At 35.1% G+C, this 22,948-nt stretch overlaps 1 protein-coding gene across 2 annotated transcripts in view; it reads left to right on the forward strand.

Moving 5' to 3' along the window:
* Positions 1 to 593: 593 nt before the first annotated feature.
* The window catches only part of FSTL5 (follistatin like 5), a 305,571-nt gene continuing 283,216 nt past the window's right edge, over positions 594 to 22,948 (forward strand). For both annotated transcript variants that reach the window (XM_066317637.1, XM_066317638.1), the window contains exon 1: positions 594 to 657. The gene's annotated coding sequence lies outside the window, so the exon portion shown is untranslated. The remainder of the gene's footprint in view (positions 658 to 22,948) is intronic.

Below are 22,948 nucleotides of genomic sequence, written 5' to 3' on the forward strand. Positions count from 1 at the left end.
TGTGTAATGCTTTCAAGACTATTTGTGAAAAAAGTTGTTTTGAAGCATGAATAATAAATTTCTTTTGTTGTTTCATTTGCCTTAAAAATCTGGGAAAGGTATCATACATGGTATGCCCATGTGTGGCAGTTTTATTTTAGCTGTTCTTGAACTTCTGATTTCCTTTCTGTGTTTATATACAAGGCAGTTCATAGAAGACTTATTTTTGGAGGCTGCAGGGAGAAATATGAGTAGGTAACATTCTGAGCCTCTTTGTTCCTCTCAGACTATGTGTCCCGTGCACTGGCACCTGAGGCATGTGCATGTGGGGTGTGCAGGTAGGATGGCAGGAGAGCCTGCAGCAGCAGCCAAGGGGATAGAAAAACCCTCAGGCTCTCCTCTGGAGGGCATGGATGTGGCTGCAGAGGCTGCCTGGAGCCAGAGAGCTAACACGGAATAGTTAACTGCTGGAGCAGTCCCTGGTGAGCACAGAACCTGTTAATTAGTGTTAGAGGCACCTGCTGCTGCCCCTCCCCATTGCCTTCACCCAATCAAGAAAGCAAGTTTCTTCCCCCAGGGCACAATATGCCCCCCTTTTTATAAATCCCTGATGTTTTTCCAAAGGATCAACAGGATTTTAGCACTGCGCTCCTTGAGCTTCTTACGGCTCTACGACTTGTGAGTACCAAGCCATATACTGCTGTTTTGTTGAGTCCCAGTAAATACATATAGATTTGCAACTTGGAAAGTCACCTTAAAGTGCTGAAGTTTTATCTCTTAATTAATAAAATCCTCTCAGAATTTCGGCTGCACAGTTTGAGAAACTGATGTAAGATTTGCAATACTTTTTGCTTTCTGTTGTTAGACAAAGACAGTTTAAAGACTTAAAAATAAGTTGCTAAGGAAGATGTGAAGAAAAATATAAAGTACACAATTTGAGAATTCAAAGAAATGTAAAGTAAAACGTCAAAGATATTGCTGCTGTTGGAAGGAGTTTTCACAATTCTAGAGTAACCTGTGATGAAATATTTTTGGCTTTTTAATACTGTTTCTTTGCTAATCACTAAAGGTTTTTTTGTGATTTGCTCATTAAGTTCTTTTTTTTCTTTTCCTGCTAGCTGTAGTTAGGTATGAAAACTTTAAGTCCTAGATTTTAAATTTTTGCTTGCTTCTTGTATTGTTTGGGGTTTTTTGTGATAATAAGCTGCCTCTTTCTGTAAACACTTGGTTTGTTATAAACTGTAACTGTTCATTTTGTATTTTATGTTCTTAAGAGATTATTCGTTATGAGTATAATTCACCAATTAAAATGCTACTATTTTGACAAAATTAATTACAATCCAAACTCAAGGAAGGAAAAAAAAAACTGAAAGGGAAGACTTCAGATGACAAAGGAATGCCTTTTATGATTTCCAAGGTTTCTCAGGTTTCTGCTGAGGTCAGGGGGTGGGGCATGACTCCATATCTTACTAAAGTATTTCGGAGGAATTATTACTCTTTCTAATATGTATCTGAAATTTGAAATGTTTATCAGATTACAACAAGAAATGAAAATAATTTAGGGTGAGGTTTTCAGCTATTTCTATGCCCCCACCTAAAGCACATATGTTTAAATTGGACAGAAGTGAGTTTGGTATCCTTCCCTTTCCTTATGGCTGTAGGTTCATGTGTCTTCCAACTTAAGCTTTTGTGGCGGCCTGATCGTTTTTTTTTCCTGTTCTCCCTTGCCTATAAGCACGTGCTCATCTATCCTCTGAGGTTTATGTCATACTGTCTTAAGAACTGTATTAGCTCTTAGACAAGCTTGGGGATTAAAAAAATTCAAATAAATGTTAGCTTAAGAAATATTTATGTCAGACTCTGTGATTGCAGATATAAGACTGCTCAGATATTCTAGAGAATCCCATACAGTAGCCACACGTTTGGTGAGTTTTTTTCAAAAGCTCACATTCTTGGCAACAGTACTTTATTTGTGCACAGCTCATTCCCTATAATGACAGTTGTTTTGGCTCTGAAACAAAGCAGATTGTGGAAAAGCACTGGCAGAAATTCGGATGTGCTAGCATTTAGGCAAAATCATGATTGCTGTCTTTTATTTGAATTAATTTTTCATCTAAAGATGGTCTGTGCATCCACGGGCTGCAATTTTTTTAAATTGTTTTCTATATCTTCAGTGGTAGCAAGAATGAATAATCAGAAATCAGAAAAAACATGGTGATGGGAGGGGCAAACATGATCGGTTGTGGTGTTTCTAAAGTAGAAAATAAAGGATTTAGCTCTACTGACGTCATTAATAAGGGATAGGCTTAAGGCTCTCATGCCATCCTACTACTCCCTCCAAAACAGGGAATATCAAATGAAATTTTGTAGCAGCTTGGATTTGGGGTAATATCTTGTGTAAAAACTGTTGCTTTTATTTATCTGCATAGAGTGATAAAGCAGTTTGCTAAGAATTCCAAAAATAGAGTTGAATATTCCTGTTTGCAGAGACTTGAATGCAAGTAATAGGCATTTGTAATTGAGGTGATAAAATGCAGCATACTCTGGTATATTTTATGAATATTTTATGATAAATTTTTCAGTTCAGAACTTATGATTCTGCTGATGTGTTGGAAAAGAACTTTCAGGGCTGGAGTTGGGTAGGTTAAATAGAATACTAATCTGTCCCATGAAAAAACTTGTGGGGCCTAAAACCCCCTCAATTTTATTTACAAATAAAATTTATATTGGTTACCATAATGCATGGAGAGGCTGGAGAAAAAAAAGCATGAAGATTTCTTGATCCTGCTTCAGTGGACAAAAAGGATTAGCTTGGATGTGTAAACCTAAAGCAATGGTAAGATGTGCTAAAGTGCTGCATCCCACATCCAAAGGTGTGTTGGTGTTCAATGTTTGTCTTGCTACAGTTTGGAATTGGTAGCATGGACATTTGCTGGACTAACAGATCTAGCCCTATTGCTCTGAGAAAGAGATTGTTTCTGGATAGAGATGACTACTTTTTTTTTTTTTTTCTTTTTTGCTGAATCATGTGCTTTGTTTTTAACAGTGGTGGGCAGTTCCTGTCTAGGAAACAGCACCAATTTTAAATGTGACGTGCTGCTTCAATAAATGAATTTTTTCTTTAATGGAAAACTTAGGGAAAAGTAAAGTCTTTGTAAAATTTTACGCTAAGATAAAGTAGGCCTCTTGAAAGAATGTAAGTTGGAGAATAGTTGTTTATTAAATGGGTGATTTTGGTTTAACCATTGCACAGCACAAGATACATGCTTTGTAAAAAGTGTATTGTAAAATACCAGCTCTCTTCTACAGAAGTTAAATTTGTCTTGGTTATGTCTCAATGACAGTGAGAATCTTGTTTGTTTTGTTTTGTTTTGTTTATTTAAGCATCTATAATAGTCACAATTCTATGATATAGACTTCATGTTTAAAGGGAATGAAAGATGGTTATTCGCCATCTCAACAGGTAGCAATCATATCACTACATGTAGGGAAAATATGAGAAGTGTCCCCTCTTTGTCCATTAGTTTTCCTTGTGATTTTGTCTATGCTTTATTTGCCTTGAATTGTACTACTGGAAGTTTGGGGGTGTGTGATTTTTTCAGTTAGTTTTCTTTCAAAGGCAATTCTGGCCCTATACAGGAGAGTTTGTCTAGGGGAAGCGCTGCAGAAGTACAGTACTTTCACAGGGCTTACCGAGGGGACCAGAAGTGCTATAACTCTGTTTCAAAACTGTTTCTTATCTTCTCAGAGTTTAGATTTATTGAGGGCCAAGAAGGAATGAATCCTGCTAATGCTTTACTGGGCCTGTCATGGTTTAAGCCCAGCTGGAGATGAAACACTGCACAGCCACTCACTCAGCCCCCATATCTCCATGCCCTAGTCCGGCGGAATGGGGGGGAGAATCAGAGTAAAACTTGTAGGTTGTGATAAGAACAACTGAATAACTGAAAATAAAGCCAAAATACAGTAATAATGGGAAATTATAATAACAATTACAATAATAAGGAAAAAAAACCAACAAGTGCTGCACAATGCAATCTCTCACCACCCAACCTATATCAGCCCACATTTCCAGGTAGCTCCCTGAGTTTATATACCAGGCATGATGTTCTGTGGTGTGGAATATCCCTTTTGTTAGTTTGGGTTACCTGTCCCAGCTATGCTCCCTCCCAGCTTGTTTTTTATTTGTACCTTCTCAATGACAGAGCATGAGACAAGGAAAAAAGTCCTTGACTTAGGATAAATGGACTTCAGAAAACCCCGAAACATCAGTGTATTATCAATACCATTCTCATTCTGAATCCAAAGCATAGCACTGTAACAGCTACTGAGAAAAAAATTAACTCTGTCCTAGCTGAAATCAGGACAAGGCCTATCACAGAAACAAATTTGAATCTATTTGAATTATTACTATTTTCTGACTACTTCCATCACCTTTAGGATGCTAGTCATTGTATGCAATACAAGTTGTTAGAAAGATAAAGAAACATTCACTGTTCTCACTCTGCTTTGTTTATATGTAAGGGTGAAGACCAAGAGCTTGTATTCCTATTCTATTCCCAATGTATTTTTTTTTTTATCAGTCATGGGATAATTTACTTTTTAATGACTAATATTCATCCTTCTAAATGGTTCTCTCTAGTTCATCTGTACCACCTGCAGTATCTTTTTACATACAGTTTTTTTCTGTGTACTCTTCTAAAAGTACTCTTCATTATTTTTCCAAATCTGACCCATTTTCCATTGAAAAGCCTTGTTCATTTTATTGCTTTCATGAATATGCTTTTAAAGGTTTTTTTTAAGACCTAGGATCATATTAGGTGTGTTTTTTCTTATACATCTGAAGATAGTTCAACCTTTAAGGAGTTTCTATGAATTCTTACAAGCTTTTATTCATTATCTAGAAAGAAGTTCATTAGAGTAACAATATGATAAATGTTGTTGAACTTCTCTGCAGAATTTCTGGCAGTTTCATTAAAAATGAATAATTTAATGGTCTTTTAATTAAACTTTCATGCACTGTTCATGAGCATGATAATCCTAATATGTAACTCTAATTAACACAAAATAGAGTAAAATTTGTTGCAATGAGAAGGCCTATTTTTAAAATACTGACTCTCTTCAGTTAAAATGTCAAAATACTGTAGTGTTGAGACTAGCAAGAAGCAAGCTTGTAATCTGCAAAGCTACCTCATTCTTTATTATGAATATCTTTTACAAATATCTTAGAATTACTTTTCCTCATTATTTTAGTGAACATCATCTTCACTGGCTTGCAAACAGTTGAATCTAACAAATAATTCCTATAACATTATTATCTTTACAACATTTTTATAAGGACTTAGAAAAATGGAGTATGCAGTTTTTTCTGTTTATGTACAACACAATATATGTCATTGCTAACACCTAACTCAAGCTAACAGTTATCTGCATCTTCAAGGCTAAAATTGGCTGATTTCTGTATGGTCTAATTACATGAACATTTTAAGAGGCTTTTATTTTTGGGCATGCAATATAAGTAAAGGAAGAAGGAGCTGTCATATGTCTAGCTGTGTATTAAATTTTCCAGATGAGAGTTTGAATTTGAAGTTTCTTACACAAGATTTCTCATTAGCCAAGCTGTCTTATTTATAATTTTTAAAAGGGCATATATGTCACAGAACTTGAACTGTGTGCTTCTATGTGTCTTGCTTCTAACAGCATAGTTGAGGTGAAGGGCTGAGAACAATCTCAGAACTTGAAAACAGAATCATAAGGAGATTAAATTTCAGAATTGAGTACAAAATTTTGCACCCTTTATGGATTCATATTTTAGGGAGTCTTGGCTACTGTGTAATGACGTGTACTTGTTCTGGTTTTGTGTCCTAGCTACTATATGTGATGCTAGATGAGAATTCTTGTTCCAAATGCAAAGCAACAAAATAATATTTTTCAATGTTTGCATATCTTTCATAATTCATTTTTATTATTTTACTTTTTTCTGTCCCCCCAAAAAAATTTGTTCATGATCAAACACTACTACCAGCAAACTGTGACTTGCTAAGGTTTCCAGTGCAGTTTCACTGAGGAATAACGAAGTGAAAAGGATCTGCGTTTAACTTTTTTTTTTTCCTGTGCACATTGCATTATTTCAAGTGTCTGAGTCATGGACTGATTTGCTGAGCAGGCTATTGAATCACTCTTCTGTCATATCCTCATTTTTCCCATATTATGTTGCAGCCACAGTTGTGGAATCACCTCACACACTGAGGTTTGCTTGGCCTCTGTCAGCTGAACAGTCTATGAGACTCGAGTCATTTAGTCTGAGCACAGTGGATATACTGGCTTACAACGTTCAAGAGTATTAGCTGCATATGTATTCTTATAAGAACCTCAGTTAATCAGTGCTTTTTTGTCTTATTTTTAACACATCTCTTTAGCTATATTTGTTCCTGATTAATACATAAATTGCAGAGAGGGTGTAGAGCCTGAATAAATAATAGAAATGTTTGGGAAAATAAAATCTAAACATCTGGCAAGCAGTTGCATTGTTTCTATATACTTGCTATATGAAACAATATTCACACACTCATAATAAAAATGAAAAAGAAAATGCTATTTAAATTTCAAATTTTTCTTCATCTAAGGATTGCCATTGTTGCCTTGGCAATGAAATCTCCATATAAAGCAACATGTGCTCCATCACCACAGTATCTGAAAAAAGTAACAACAGACCTCTGTGATTTTGCCTAGAAGAGCATGAAAACTCTGTCCTGTGCAGTTTGCTCATGGACTCTGGCCTATCCTGCAACACTGCTATGGTGCTCTGTGACATTTCAATGCCCTAAGCATGCATCTGCTGTCATGCTGCTTCTGTGGATTTTGTACTTCTTTCCCAACCCCAAGAACAGGACTTTTATGTTCAGTTGTTACAGGGAGGTGGGATGTGTAGTAGTCCAAAGCTGTAACAAGGTAGAGAAAAAGTTGAAAGTTTCACTTCTATGAAACCTTGGAACACAGAATCACAGAATGAGTCAGTCTGGAGGAGACCTCAGTGGGTCATCTGGTCCAACCTCCCTGCTTGAGCAGGGCTGTCCTAGAACACATTACACAAGATTCTGGCTAACTGGGTAACTTTTTCAGAGACAGGAATGTCACTGCAAAGTGGGATTGCAAAAAAGTACCCATACTTAGACAAACAGTGTTACTAGTTTAGAAAAACAATTTCTTAGTATTTTGAGAAGTCATTCTATTTGCAGCACTGCAGCCTGCTAAATGTATTGATAAATGTAAAAGGTCTATACTTAGTAGGATTATAGAGGACAATAATTTTAAGACATCCTGATGCGTCCTTGTGAAATTATAATCATCATCATCAGATTGTTCCTATTTTGCTTGGTTTGAATCTCTGTTGAAATTGTCAAAGCAGGACAAAATTACTTTATACCACGTTTAATTACCTCTTGCTCTGCTCTTTAATTTGTAATTTAAATTGAAATTTGTAACGTTGGCAAGCCCACAGAACAGGAGAGGAGAAGGGAAAATGAATGCTAAATACAGCAAACAGTATAAATTTTGAGGTAGGAAAAGGAAGTCACCAACCCTTCTGATTCTGTTAAAATTGATATTTGAGTAATGCAAGTGATTAATATTAATGATTTATAGTCAGAATGGGCTGCGTTGTTTGATTTACTAATTATAGTCCATATTTTATTACTGTGATCTTTTTGTTGTCTGAAGTGCAGAGGACTGAGCAGATTTCTGCATTCCTTTCAGTGTGTATACCCTCTTGGTACCCCTTCCACTCCTCCTCTTTTGAACAAATTCATGTAATTGAGAAAAGGATATCAATGCAGATACTCTTCTTCAGCAACAATATTTTAACCACAGGCTGGCATAATAGCAATTAAAAAAGCTAACCAGCTTACTAGAAATATATATCTTTGTTAAAAGAGAAGAAAAAAAACCCAAATCCCCCCAGACACAAACCAAAACTACCTCTAGTTTCAATCTTTTTTTATTTTTTTTTTCTTAATGTAGTTGATAACATTTTGTACCCATCAGGACATTGTCAGCATATTGCTAATCCTAGATGGTGAAGGCATTGTTGTTTGAAGGTGCGAGTGCATATTGTAAATATTGCTGGGATAAGAAGCTGTAAAGCAGTAATTGCAAAATTGCTGTAGAGTGGATCTGTTTTATATGCTCCCTGTTCATCTCTGGGTTACTAGAAAGTGGTACAAGTCCATGAACAAGCATAATTTCATTCTGAAGAAGTGGCATGTCTTCACTGGAAGTCTGGATGCCTCATTGAGCTTATTCCCAAGCAGGGAGGAGGAGTCTGAGGGAAAGGTGGGCGGATGCAGAGACAGTGTTTCCTGGACCACTGTGTCAGAGTAGAGCAGTGAGCACATTTGGTTGCCCGTGCCATTCGTCTGAGGGAAGTGTAGCCCTTTCAAGGCAATACTCGATGAGCCTCATTTCCAGGAGAAGGGCAGCCCCAAGAACCCAGCAGTGAATGGGAAGTTTGGATGCAGTCAACAGCTACAATCACATGTATTTGTTTCCCACGTGCTATCAGCTAGAAATTCTTAATTTCTAGTAAAGACACTATAATGTATATAGTGCACTATTTTTGAAGGAAACTCTTTATTTCAAAATTCCTTTTTTTTTTTTTTTTTGTTTTCTTTGGAATTGTGCCTAGCAGCATAATAAAGTAGATAAAAGGTTTTTTTCCCCTCATTTTTTGTAGCAGAAATTGAATCAGTCCTTTAGTTTTCATATTTGGTGGGAGGTTTTCAAATCCATACAGATGTGGAATGCATACAAATGTGCTTTTGAAAATAGTGGGAATGAACATTGCTTTCTGCAGCTTGGCAAGTTTGAAAAGATTGAGAAGCACATTTTATTACAATTATAAAACTTTTGTCTTTTTGTTTGTCTCAGGAAGACTAAGACTTTTTTCCCCACAAGGGTCATTCAGTGCAAATCTTATGGGTGGATGTCTTCAATATGGGGATCAAACCCACAACCATACTAGTGCCATGATCTAACCAACAGAGCTAATCTCAGGGGAGAGTGCAATTTTAACAGCAATTTAAAGGTAAAAAGTCATTTCTTCACAAGAAAAAAGTAGGTGTGGTATTGCTAAAAAAAAATGTCAGTTTTATTTATTTAAAGATTACAGAATTGTTTATAGTTTAAAAGCATAATGCTAAAAATTAAGTATAATTCAAAAGGTTCTTAAGCAGTTTGAATAGTGTCCCTTTTTATTTTTTGCATATTATATACTTTTAGTGATCAAGTGACTGCAAAAATATATTTCTTCCTCTAGAAGACAGTATCATGAAGACTAAAATCTTTGGTACCTTTGAAGATACTAGGGCAATGCCAAAATTACCTGTATAGTACAGAAATAATAGGGAATTACCCTTCTTCTTCTGACATAATTTTTTCATGCCTTTTGAGAGTGGTGATGGTGATGTTCTGCAAAAATCTCTTCTTGTGGTGACAGGGCAGTGACTAAGCAATTTTAATTATTATACCCAAAAAGGAAGCATTGAGTAGTTATCACCAGAAGCAGAACAATTGGAGTATGGAGGGAAAGGGAGGGAAGGCTGCCACTGTCAAATTTTTCCATGAACCTAAAATAAAAACCTCAGCAGCTGAGAAAAGAGATTGAAGTAATGCTCATTTAAAATATTCAAGTACTTCTGACTTCAAGAAGTATTTAATGAGTTTGATACTTGACATAAAAGTTAGAATGTTAGCAATAACAACAAAATAGCCTTTTCCACTCTCTCAAATGGAGTTTGAGATTTCATTACAGACAACTTTCTTTGAGAAAGATTTCCTTGAAAAACCATTTCATGGAACTTGTGTAAAAATTTGCCTAGATAAAGTATTATAAGTAGTAAGGGATTATAGACTTTGACCAGAAAGCAATTTCCTAATGAGGTGTAATGTAAACAGCCTGTAAATTATGGGCTAATGCAGGTATCTTTTTACATGGTTTGATTGATGCTTAACTTTTAGTTACTGCGGTCTAAAGCAAGTTTTACATCATTAAGAAAGACTGGTTACCTTGTTAACAGATGCTGTGGAATCTCCGTCCCTGGACATGTTAAAAAAAATAAATAAAGCAAATTAGTGCATAAGACAGAATTAACCTGACAGAGGTTACACTGGGAAACAAAGGTCCATAACAAGCACTAGCTCCACATCTGAGGACAGTGCTTATGTGGTTTATAAAAGTGATTTATGAAAGAAATGCTATTACATAGTAGACTGCAAATTCTAACTTGTGTCTGTCATGTTGATTTGCATCTGACTCCTTTTCTCTTGGATGCTGTTTAGCTGGCTGCTGGGCCCTTGTACTTCTTCCAGGCTGTCCCTGGCCCAGTGACAGGGAGTGTGTTGTCTTCAAGGAGTAGGGATCTTGCACTTAACTAGCACCTTGAGAGCAGCTGGGCAAAAGAGAGGAGAGCTGCAATTTTCATCAGTATTTCTGATCTATAGCCTTCTAGTCATAAAGACAGAGGTCCCCTCCACTTTTTAGCTATAAGTACTAGAGTAGTCCATTCGTTCAGGAGAAATACGAGGTTTTTCCCCAGTAAGCCCGGATTTTTCTGTATTCCTTCATTTCTATTACCTGTAATAGTCTAAATTTCTCTGTGTTATACAAGTTGGCTTTCATTATTTTTTTCTAAGACATTTCTATTCCTCATTTGGAAGAGTAAAATCACTTAGCCCTTAGTTGAGACAATTTTCTTTAGATAGAAAGCAAAAACAAGTCAAAAATGTTATGCAGGAATACACGTGTCTTATTGCACTATTCCAATTGCTGTCGTTACCTTACATCAAGCATATTAATGGTGTTTGTGCCTTGCTTGGTGGGACATATTTGTAACATTTAATAAGAGGCAATAAATGAAGCCAACAGTTTTAGGTCTGCAGTTATAAGGGTTTGGGTGTTACCAATAGGTGAGACTTCATAAAGCCCTACCTATGGGTAACATTTTGGTGTTTTCAGTGATAACTGATCTTGCAGTGATATGTAAATCTATTAGTATTTTTTATATTATTATGGTGGTGTGGTTTCAGATAAGCAATATCTATTTCAGCTCAGTATTATTTTCAGTGAATAAAGCAGAATTAATCTGATTAAACTGTGTAGAAAAATATTCATAAGCAATTAATGAAACCTTATTTGAAGCCCATATTTTTGCATAAAATAATTCGAAATACAAACTAAATATATATGGCAATTTGCTGGATGATGGTTGTTTTGTTTTGTTTGGGGATTTTGGTGTGTCTGCATGTTTGGCTTTTTTCCCCTGAGAAAAATGTCAACAGTGATATTTGCTGGTGCCAGGCCAAATTATTATTATTTACATTACAGTAGACAAGTGGAATCAAGTGTTCAGTTGCAAGGTGTAAACCATAAAATAAACAGTGATTTATGTATTTTACTGGAGGATACCTTGAGTTTAAAACTAAAGATTTCTTATCCTCTTCCAGTTGCTGTTATATCTAATGTGATCTTATTCAAAGTGTATTAGGGCTAAGAAAAATAATATTATAATTTTTGTACATGGGGTAATATTTTGCTTGCAGCTGTTTGATTTGACTCTATGCAGTTTTGTGTAGTGAAGCCTCTTGGGTCCACTCAGTATACCAGCTTCATTAAGAATTACTCTGTACAGAGCAATTTATCATCTTGGAAATGATCTGCACAGAGCTGCAGCTGGATTATCCCTGCTCCCTGGTTTGTCTGCTTGTCTCAGATTGCATCCTAGTGTAGACTCAGCCCAGGTATTAACAGCTTTCAGTGTACCTGTAAAATCAAGCCCACTAACTAGGCCAGTGGAACATACCTAACTTATTTATCTGAAATTGCTACTGTCTGAATCCATCCTTGTGCTGAGTTTATGCTATGGTCTTCATTAAATGCTTCTAGCTTGGAGCTTTGCACCTGTCAGAATAGATATATACAATTGCATTTGAGCCTTTTCGAACTCTCTGGGATTCAAGTCTTGTTTTAAGCCAAAGAGTGCAACAAATGCTTTGCTGCATTTGATCTCATCACACATTTTACAGGAATATGCTCAAGTTTCTGTATATGAGAATTATTGTGCATAGCCCAAAGTTCAGCAAATGTTGCTCACAAAATCACTGAATGTCAGAAATTTGTAACTAGGATCCCGAAAGTCACTTTCAATTTTGATCTGACACTATGAGAAAGATCCATTATGTATAATGATTTCTTAGAATCTTCATACATTTCATGCATAAACAGTAGTAACATAAAAAAAATCTAATTAAAATAACACAAGATTTTTACCTCAGAGATTTTGAGGTACAATGTACCTGCTGTAACCATGTAACCATAGTGTCTCCAAATCCCTCTAACTCCTTCCCAGTCACACAATCACACAATTAGCATTCAAGAATAAATTAGTAGTCATCTGACATTTCTAAAAGTTCTGTATGGGGACAAAATTCTTCCCTCAACTTCAACTCATCTATTCTGGAAACTGGGTTGAAACAGGACTTTAGGGAAGAAGGATTTAATGAGCTCAATGTACATTAAAATACTCTTTATTCAATCCCCTCTGGAGATGCTGTAAAAGAGTTTTCCAGAAATGTGTAGCATGATAGCACTTTGCAATTTTCTGATAGAAAGCATAAGTTTCTGCATATTAAAGACAAAATGAAATCTTCCAAAACTCTGAGTACTCTCACGTTGGGTTGTTAAATTTTACAGGCAAAATCTGCAGCACTCCCTGTTGGGTGCATATATATTTCATTCTGTGCTAATTAGTGCATAGCTGAATTCAGTGAAGAAGGAACTCACTAGAGTGAGAGGAATTGAGCTGAGGTATTTGAGAGAGACAACTGACTTCTTTTGTGTAGCGTAGCTTATGTTTAAGAAATGCCCTGTGCAGGATCACTAAAATATGCAGCAATTGAAAGCCATAATCAAAGGCAAACAGAATTTTTCTTAGTGCATATAATACAAAGAGAACATCTTTGTAAGAGTTCTGTTTGTTTATACTTAGCTAACAATCCCATGAGATACTCATCAGTTATTCTCAGGGGACAGGAGTGGGGATGGAGTGGGGTGTGGAGGGGAAGTATCTGATATTTTTACTCTAAATATAAATTCAGTCATAAAGTATATTTCTGTTTTCAGACAATTTTATGGTTATAGATGATTGTAAATATGAGTCTGCTTTCCAGAAAAAGCAATAATCTTGAGATTTTTGAGTTTGCATGAAAGGTAAAAAAAAAAAAAAAGAGGCATTATTTTATCATAAAATTGTATTCTAGAGTATTGTGAAACAAAAGAAAACCAATGAAAACTGTGTGGGGCTGGCAAGATTCACCTAGAGCTGAAGTGCTAAAATATTGAAATATGCAGGGTCATTTTTGCTTAAATACAATGTAAAGACTGCTTACTAGGTCCCATTATTTGGATTAATATAAAGATTAATATTTGAAGAGTAATTAAATTTTGTTATAGGCATCATTCAGCTGACCATGATACTATTATTGTCATGAATCTTAACAAAGATAAAACAAAGGTTATCCATAGTATCTTGTCCATAGTATCTTGTTACAGACAAAACAGGCAAAGACCTTTTAGGGAGTCAGAATATTTTATTTTTCTTAATTTATGTTTTAACAGATTAATCTAAGAATAATTTTTAGCAGTTAATATTTAATTATTACAAGAAGAGAAATAATAATAATGCAAACATTAGTAATAATAAGACCTAAATTTAAGTAGTCATACAGTTAAACACTTCTCATAATAGTTCTTAATATTTCACTATTGCAACAAGTAGTGAGAGAACAAGGTACAAAAATATAGCAAGTTGCAAGCACCCTTTTGCTTCAGGAAGTTTTTTCACAATCTTTTCTTTTTCCATGGGCTAGAATTTCTAAAAATTTTAGGTATTTTTATATGTTGCTAGGATATCTTTCCACCTAGTTTCCTCACTGTTCTGCAAGTGCGCTCTGTGGTGCAATTTACATGTTAGATGCAAACCCCATAGTTTTGTCTGAAATTGGATTATTGTTTCTCCACATGACCATTAGTGAGTAGTCTGTAAATCCAGGAGTTTCCATTTCCACCCCAGGCCACTACTCAACAAGAATACTTCTATCCTGCATCTGTCACTGCCCCTTCTGGAAGCCTTTGATGTCATTGCAGACCCCTATTTCTCTAAAATATTTTTGTTCTAGTAAAGCCATAAATCCCCCACTCTACACAGAGTAACTACTTGCTGCTACTGTGCATATTACACCTATGTGTGTACCACCCCAAGATAAGGACATGTGAACCAAGCACGCCCATCTGGTTGTTAGCAAATCCCTGTTAGAGCTAAACAAAGGAAAAGGGAGAGCTGGAGGCAGGTGAAGACAAGTTCAAAGCAAAGAAAGCAAACTGATAAGTTTAGTCCCGAGGCCTTGCAAACCCCATAGGAAGTCTGTGACCTCCCATTATTGATGGCAGGACTGTATTCACAGGATCACAGAGCTACACATGTACTATGTGCATTTGCTTCTGAAAGGACAAATGAACAATGCTGCTACTGGGCCAGTGTATCTTTTAATAAAGTATTTACATCTCATTTGAATGGCATGAAGAAAGAGGACACTATTTGTAGTTAGTGCAAATATTGACACTATCTGAACTATGCACATCTCTAGTCAGAATAAATTGTTAGACTTTCAGACAGCTATGTCAAGAAGGTCTTGTTTATTTAAAAAATATCCTTTCACATCATTTTTTTGTTGGATGCCTAATAGCAATAGCTAAGGTTTGGGAAAATAAATTTCACTTGTTTCAATATTTACACAATGTTTTATGAATATTAAAAAATTATAGTCTTGTTTTTTTCTTAATGAAAATTTTAAAAAAACAGTTGATTGACAGAATGCCAATTAACTGTTACTTCTTCTAGTATGAAGACATAACATTAGTCTGAGGGTCCAGAATATTCATTCTTATACCTGCCACACATCAGGATTTCTAAGTCTCTGTAATATTAGCCCAGAGACCTATTTTGGTTTATCTGCTTGTTTGGAATTTATGGATGAGATTATCCTACTCATTTTTTAATAATACTTTTCACTTAATTAGCAAGTTTAAATTGTTAATAGGTTTATAATGTGATCTTTAAATATAATCAGAAATTCATAAGCTCAAAGTATACATATCTTATTTTCTGCATTTTGACATTTTTCATGTTTTGTTGTCTCCAAAGATGAGTGTCCAAACCCTGTCGACAATCTATTCCAGTGTTTTCCAGCTCTTACTCTGAGGATAGTTTTCTTGCAAGTAGTTGGAGTTTCTTCTGCAATTTCTACTTGTTGCCTCTCATTCAACTGAGCACCTCCAGAAGGGACCTTTTTTTCTCTCTAGATCCTTATTAGATGGTCAAAGGCAGCAATCAAATATTCTCTGAACTTCTGACCTCAGACCCAGCTCTCTCATCTCCACTTTAAGAGATCTGACAGGGTATGGCAGTGGTGGCAGCTCCCAAGCTGCCCCTTTGAGAGATCTGCTTGAATACAGTCTGTCTAGCTACTATTCTGATGCCACTTTCAATGGCAGAAATAGATAAAGACAAGGGAAAAGGAAAAAAAAAAAGTGGCTTTAAATTGATTATAGAATATAGCATTGCAGAATTTCACTTTCTCATGTGGCCTAAAATAGGGGAATTTCTTCTTCCTACACCAGTGTTTTTCAGGACACATTTTATAGGCTGAAATACTAATTTAAGGGTTACATCCCATGAAGCAAAAGTAGCATTCACTATTATATTTCATTGTTTTCAAAGAATTGTTACAAGGTTCTTAAATGATAATTTTTCTGGGTTTTATTGAAATTTTCTAAACACTGGCACAGAACATCAGAAAATAGGAACACAGGAGAAAAAGAAGCTAGTTCCTTCATAGATTTACTGAACAATATCCTAATTATTCCATTCATAGGGCAGCCAAATAACATTTCAAAGTACGGGTCAGGAGGTCTTTGCCTTAATATACATTCGGTTACTCCTGGGATTGTTTCTTTGACCTGAACCTATAGACAAATATATACTATTTATTGTTTATGCCAGTGTTAACTTTGCTTTAACACAAATAAAATTTTGTTTGCCTTGTTTTTTGTATAAGGCTTGTTTTACAAACTTGTGTTACATTCCCAGTTATTCTGTTTCTTGGCAAAGGTGAGTAGACCAAGATCCTCTCCTTCAACCACTACGCCTCACTAGTCTCCAACCCAGGGTTCATTTATTTGTTTCAGTTGTAGTCTGAATTCACCTTCCTTGAAAATAAGTGATTATGCAGACTTCAAGTGATTTCATAATAATAATGAAACTTATTTTCAAAAAGGAACTAAGTTTCCTGCTTTGCTGGTATTTTCTTCAGGCCTTCATCTCTATTTCTTGTATCTATGTTTATATTTATGTTCCATATATATAATTCCCCAAACTCTTCTTACTGGTTCCTTCAAAGTATCCTACAAAATCTTCTATCTGCAGTTTTGTATGTAACTCAAAAGCATTTATTTTTCTACTTGCTTTTAGCCTTGTACTAGCATTGGTCTTGAGGTGAGTGCAGAGACAACCTGAGCATTAAAGCAAAGCCTTGCAGCTCTCCTTCCTAATTCTGAAGAAATTTTAGATAGGAAGTTAAGGTTAAATGATTTGCTTTATTTGCCAAACAGAAAATTTCATTTTCTTTTAGTTAAAGGTGATGTGATTTGGTAAGAGAAATACAGGAATAAGCTCTTATAGACCCTTTTCTAATGAGCAACTCCTCAATTCCAGGCTTGGTTTCGGGACGCTCTCTAGCTTTTTGACTATTAGTCTTTTCTGAATAGTTTGGTCTGTAGGACTGTGTCCTTTCTGTCCTAGAAGGAGGGTTCTCTATCACCCCTATTCTTTTAACTATTTCTTCAACTGTGCAGCACATCTGTAGTCCCACTTCCCTGCTCCTGCTGAGTCCACCTTTGGGTCTCTTACTCCTCATGGCAGAGGCAGTTCTCCTACAGTTATCCTTTGTTGTCTAAACTAAGTCCTTGAAAGCAACATGGCAAGTATAGTGAGAAGAAACATAAAAAAGAGGCACTAAAGCTGTGCTTTAAACCACTCTTTAAACAAAAGTTACTTGAAATGAAGTTGGACAGTCATGGAGCAGTGAATGTTGAAGCACAACACCAAATGAATGTGGTAAGTGTAGGAATGTTTTTATCCAGAGTGCTTAGCTTTTGCTAAAATACATATTCACACAGGTCAAAAAGTTTGGACTGCCAAGAAAAAGATCAAGACAAGTTGTAACAATTATTTGCAACATGCAAATTCTAGTTAATTCTAAGTGAAGAATATCTGTAATTTAGGGAGAGTCATAAATTATAGGGAAACATTTGTATAAGAGTTGGATTTGATGATTTTGTCGATCCTTTCTGACTCAGAATATTCTGTGGATCCTCAAGAGTCCCTTGCAACCCAGAATATTCTCTGATTTTTTGATCTATTTAGTTTTGGAATTGTTTGGACACGAGTTATTTTTGGTTATAAGCCTACAGAGGGGAAGGGTAAACAATGAGTGTGACAGTAAGATTTATTGGTTTTTAAGGCATTTAACATGTTACCTCATTGAACTTTGCAATATCAGTTTCAATTGGCTCAAATATTAATATTGTAATGCTTTTTGCACATATTTGGAAGAAAAATAGTTTATAAATTGATTAGACGAATTTGAATCTTGAAAATATTTTATAAGCATATATTTGAACACTTGACAGGAACAAGAAGCCATTAATGGTTTTACTTTATTTAAAAAACCCACTTAGCTTGTTTATGATGATCTTTTTATTTTAATTTTACTTCCACTAATGTAGTTCAGTTTGTCTTTACTTAAGTCTTCCTTTACTCATACTAAATACGTTTTTAAGTAAAATATAAGCCTTTTTAATGTAGTAAAAAACCTCATAGGGTAGCTGTTGAATTTTCAAGTGATAATAAAGGAAATTTAAGAGAGCCAAAGTTGGAAACAGCAGTTAAGAAATTGTGTAGACGCTTGCTGGGCAATCATGTCTGTGTGAGAATGAAAAGATGAGAAATTTATCTCTGACTGGGGGTTACGTACTACATGAAAAATAAAAGTACTTTGGCCTTGCATCTAAGTTTCTTTCAAGGAAAACATGTAGATTTTCAGATTCTTGAACAGAGAAGTCATCCATCACTTTTGAAAACAAAGAAAAATTGATGTGGTTTGCTATATTTGATTAAAAATCATTGGGCATGTGCACAAATGAGTAGTGATCTGAGGAATATCAGATTCACTAAGTGAAAATTTGTAACTTAAAAAAAAATTACCCTGCAACAGAAATCCCTCTGAATGGTTATTATAAAACCCCCAAACATATTTCAAATGGTATTTTTTAATAATAATCTTATTTTTTAAATGGCTTTATCATGAATAATGACTATCACTGATTATTTTTCTGAGTTAATTGTCTGCCTTTTGAGCTTTTTTTTACTTTTAAAATAAAATTGTTTATCTTGAAAGAACATAAAATATTTTGAATTAAATGTTATGTCACATCTTTGCAATAGCGAACCTCCATACTTAGACTGGAGAATAAACACACATTTACCACTCTGAGGAGTAAGATACATTGTATGTACATATATACAAATGTACATATACACATAAAAATCTGGGCACCTGTATACAGAAGTAGATAGTGCAAGTGGAAGCATTTATAAGAAACTACATGCTTTTCATTATGGCTTTTTTATATATAAAACTATGGACAAATCACTTCTATTTTTAAATGTAAAGCAAAATCATTCTTTAAGTTCATAAAGATCAGTTTCCTTTTGTTGAACTGACTCAGGTGAAAGTGGAAAAAATTTCAGACAAAGTAAAGTCAAGGGATAGTATTTGAATTGATCACTATATAGTATTGACGCATGACAGTCTGTATTTTTTTGACCTCTTATTTAACAGTTTTTTTAACAGCATATACTAAATGATAACTTTAAAATGTCTTCTGTCCTCTCACTGTGTGGGATTCCTTTTGGTTGTTTGACTTTTTAATTATATATTCTTAGGGTATAAGATGACATGAACACATGTAGGTGTTAAAAGGAAGAAGAAAGGATAGTGAGATGAAACTGGAGTGTTAATCTGGATTATGGTAAACAAAGTAGGCATTTTCTCCAATAAACTGCCTTACCAATTGTGTCAACCTTCTTGGAAGAAATTTGTTTGAAAAATACATTTGGAAAGCAATTATAAAATATTACATCATTACAGTAGGTGTTGGTTGGACAATGAGGGGATAAGTCTGCTGCTGTGATACAGGGTGCACTAGCACCTCTTTTAGTTTTCATTTTCTTCATCTCTCTTCTCTTCTAGACCTTCCTTTTCATGGTCTACTGTTCCAGTGCTCTCCCCCATATGCAATAAGGATAGTAGTAAGCAAATGAGGATCAGTGCTGAGCCAAAACCTTGACTTTTTCTTACAGATAAAATCCTGGTTATCTTTTTGGTTTCTTTAGAGTTACGAATAGAATAAAAAATTAGCAAAGTTTTCCCTTGACTGGCTTTATATATCATAATTTACACATTGCTTACCTAAATGTTGTTGCTCAACTCAAAGGAAAAACACTTGGAAATTTTATTTGGACCAAGAGTAATGCAGTAGGCATTGATTCAAGTTATCTTTAGTCTCTTGATAGAAACCAATGAGCTTGGAAAAATATAATATATATATATATATAGTCTTGTTAAAAATAATCACAAGCTACAATATACTAGTAATGAAGAAAATTAGTTGAAGTGCTCTGAGTCACTTGAGCATTGTCTTTTGTTAAGACAGTGCCTATTAGCTGTGGCAGCCAGCTCTCCTAGCAAGTCTATGCTAGTGTCATTCATTAGTATAATGTATGGAGTTCTCAAGAAAAATACAATGGCAAGGAGGAAGATGTGCATAAGGCAAAGTGCTCAGGAATTTGTTAAAAGCTGTTGTGTGGTAATGGAATGGCAGCCTGAGCTATGGATATTGATGTGCACACAGGAAGCTCTGAATCAAAACCGGTCTGAACCACGGAAACCTGTGGTTTTATTTTGTGTTTGTCTGTCTTAAATACCACAATTCTTGCAGGATTCCAAAGCTCAAGTAGTGATGAAAAATTTTTATGTGTTGTAAAATCCATTATAAAACAAATAGATGTGGTGGGCTCGGCTACACAGCTGGCTTTTTCTATGCCTGTGTTATTTTGTGATATTCTGTGTTTAGTGGAATGTGGTAGTCTTAATGTTGTGTTACAGTGAAACAATACTAAAGGTACATGAATAGCTGTACAACATTAGAGATATTGTCACTATGTGTACATAAGATATCAAGCTGAGAAGACTTTCAGCTGTGATGCCAGGAGTGCCTTTAAAGCTGAGTTTGCTAGTATTTAGATGCACTCATCACATTTGCACTGTAGTTTTGGATATGAAAGTAGCATTGGTAAAGCTCTTGATGGTTTAGTCATGTATGCAAAATTATCTAAGTAATTTAGCTAGATTTGACTTAATTTAAACAGTGACTTGGTATTAAAAATAGCTTGCAAATTCACTATCAATCAAGGAGAGATAAGAGCTGATTATGACACCAACTAAACATTATTTTAACAGTCTGATATTGTCAGAGATTAGTGTAATATCTCCAAATGTTTGGAAAAAAACCCAAGAAAAGTGGTTGTAGCTCACTTTCCCCAGTTTAAATCTTGCATTTTAATCCTCCATCAATTTAATTGTATCACTTAAGTAAGTAGTTATCAGGTATAACTGCGCTTCTTTGCCTTTTTTCTTTGTTGAATGAACTTAGTTTATTCTTATATTTAATAAACGTTTGTAAGTATTTGCCACTGAGGCTGTGCTCTCCGGCCAAACTTAATGTTATGTCCTTGTACATAATTTATACTGATATTTTCTCTCTTTGTGCCATATAATCAACTGCATATTCTTCTTTCTTTTTAGGTAGGAGTTAAATTTACTGCTTTATGTCTCCAACTGAAATGTGGCTTTCTGCTTTCTAATTTTCTCCCAGTAAGATTTTTATTTTTCTTTTTGCTGTCATAATATTATTTTAAGAGTGTCTGCTTCAACAACAATCCATAGCTCAGGGAAAACCCTAAAAACAAACATTAGGAGAGAAATAAAATCTGAAATGGCGAAAAATTTGAAACCAGCTTATTTCTACCAATTTATATTTGAGTACTGTTATTTCGAGAGGAGGAGACAGCAGAGCGCTACACACTGTGAGTGTTTGGGGGTGAGCAGAGGGAAGCAAAGCTGGGTAAAGGGATGTTTTCTTTTGGGCCTCATGTCCCGAAGCTGCATCTGCTAATCCCACAGAAAATATCACAGATCATGTGGGTGCCATCAAGTTAAAACCTCAGATAATATGTGGTGTAATTCAAGTTTACAGGATCTATGTTTACCATGTTGCAGAGGCAGGGGACTGACAGCAGTAAATATATGTTTATTTTTCCAGTTTCTAGACCCCAGGTAGCATATTAGATCAAATGAAAGAAGCAGCACTCATTTTCAGGGATCAAAATAGCACAGTACTCATATTTACTCAAAGCTGCCTGAAGGCCGAAGCATGCTAGTCTAATTACAGTTCTTGTAACAGCGATCATTTGTGAGCACAAAGAATACCACAGGAAGCAAATATAAGAAAAAAAAATAAAAAAAAGATAGGTCCTTGGAGATCTAGAAGTCGTGATAAAAAGAGAAAACATGATGCTCTGAAGTGGTAAATTTTGATCTGATGAATAGGAAAGTGTTGAAAAGTATGAGCAATCTGTAGCAGCCGTGTTGCTTTCTGGTCAACAGTCTTAAAATAAAGTCAACAAAATAAAGGGAAATGGAGGAGCAATCTCACTCAGCATATCAAGGCATATCAAGTGCATGCTTCAGAAGAATAACAGAAAAAAGAGGTAAACAGAAAACTCTCTGAATAAGCCCTTTTGATACCAATACATAGAATACAAATTTACCGTACTTCTCTAGAGATGTAGGAGTAACAAATGTGAGGGGAAAAGATAATTTTCCACTTAAAAATGCCACTCCAAATTAGCATACTTTGAATTAGAGGGTCTTTACAAGAAAGGCAGGGCAAGCCTTGGAATGGGTAAAATCCTACCCTCTTGAATGCATGGTGTTTTATTTTTCCTCTGAATTTGAAAGAATTATGATTTCATAAAATCTCCCAGATAGACTGCACAATAATGTTGCCCAGATGAGAGGATTTTACATAAAAATCCTCACTGACGCTACCAGAGCTTTTCCTGTACAGATGGGAACCACTGAATCATCTGGCCATTATAGTCTCTTGCAGAGGATTTAATAAGATTGAAGAGAGTTAAAAATATGGGATAAAATAAAAGCGACACACAACTATTTTGCTGAAAAGAGCTTACAGAGAGGGGGAGGTTGACAGAGGCACTCAAAGCAGCTACTGGTAAGCATTCATGTAAAACCAGTGTCAAAGTGCAATTCTGGATTGTCCTAAATTGAAATATGGCAAAACTACTTTTCAACCTTCTTGATGATTTAATGACTTGACTAGTATGACACATCAAATACTCTGAAAAGGATCAGGAAAATGAATGGCATTAGTGAAGCAGAGAGACTGCAGACTTAGTCTTGTATAACACTCTTAGCTGAGGAATGTTTCCATGTATTAACACTCTAAAATGAATTTGCTCTAAAATAATTTAAATATTAACAAATTCAGTGCCAATTATGTAATCTTCAGATTGAAAGAGTTCTCATGCAAAATTAAAATGTTCCATTTCTTTCTCAAATTAGTTCCCCGGGTAGTTGCACTAAAAATCAGAAGGATACAAAAAGCATCATTCTTAAATCAATTTGACATCAGAGAAAGTTCATATTTCATAAGGAA

Source organism: Sylvia atricapilla, chromosome 4, assembly GCF_009819655.1.
Source record: "Sylvia atricapilla isolate bSylAtr1 chromosome 4, bSylAtr1.pri, whole genome shotgun sequence".
NCBI lineage: Eukaryota > Metazoa > Chordata > Aves > Passeriformes > Sylviidae > Sylvia > Sylvia atricapilla.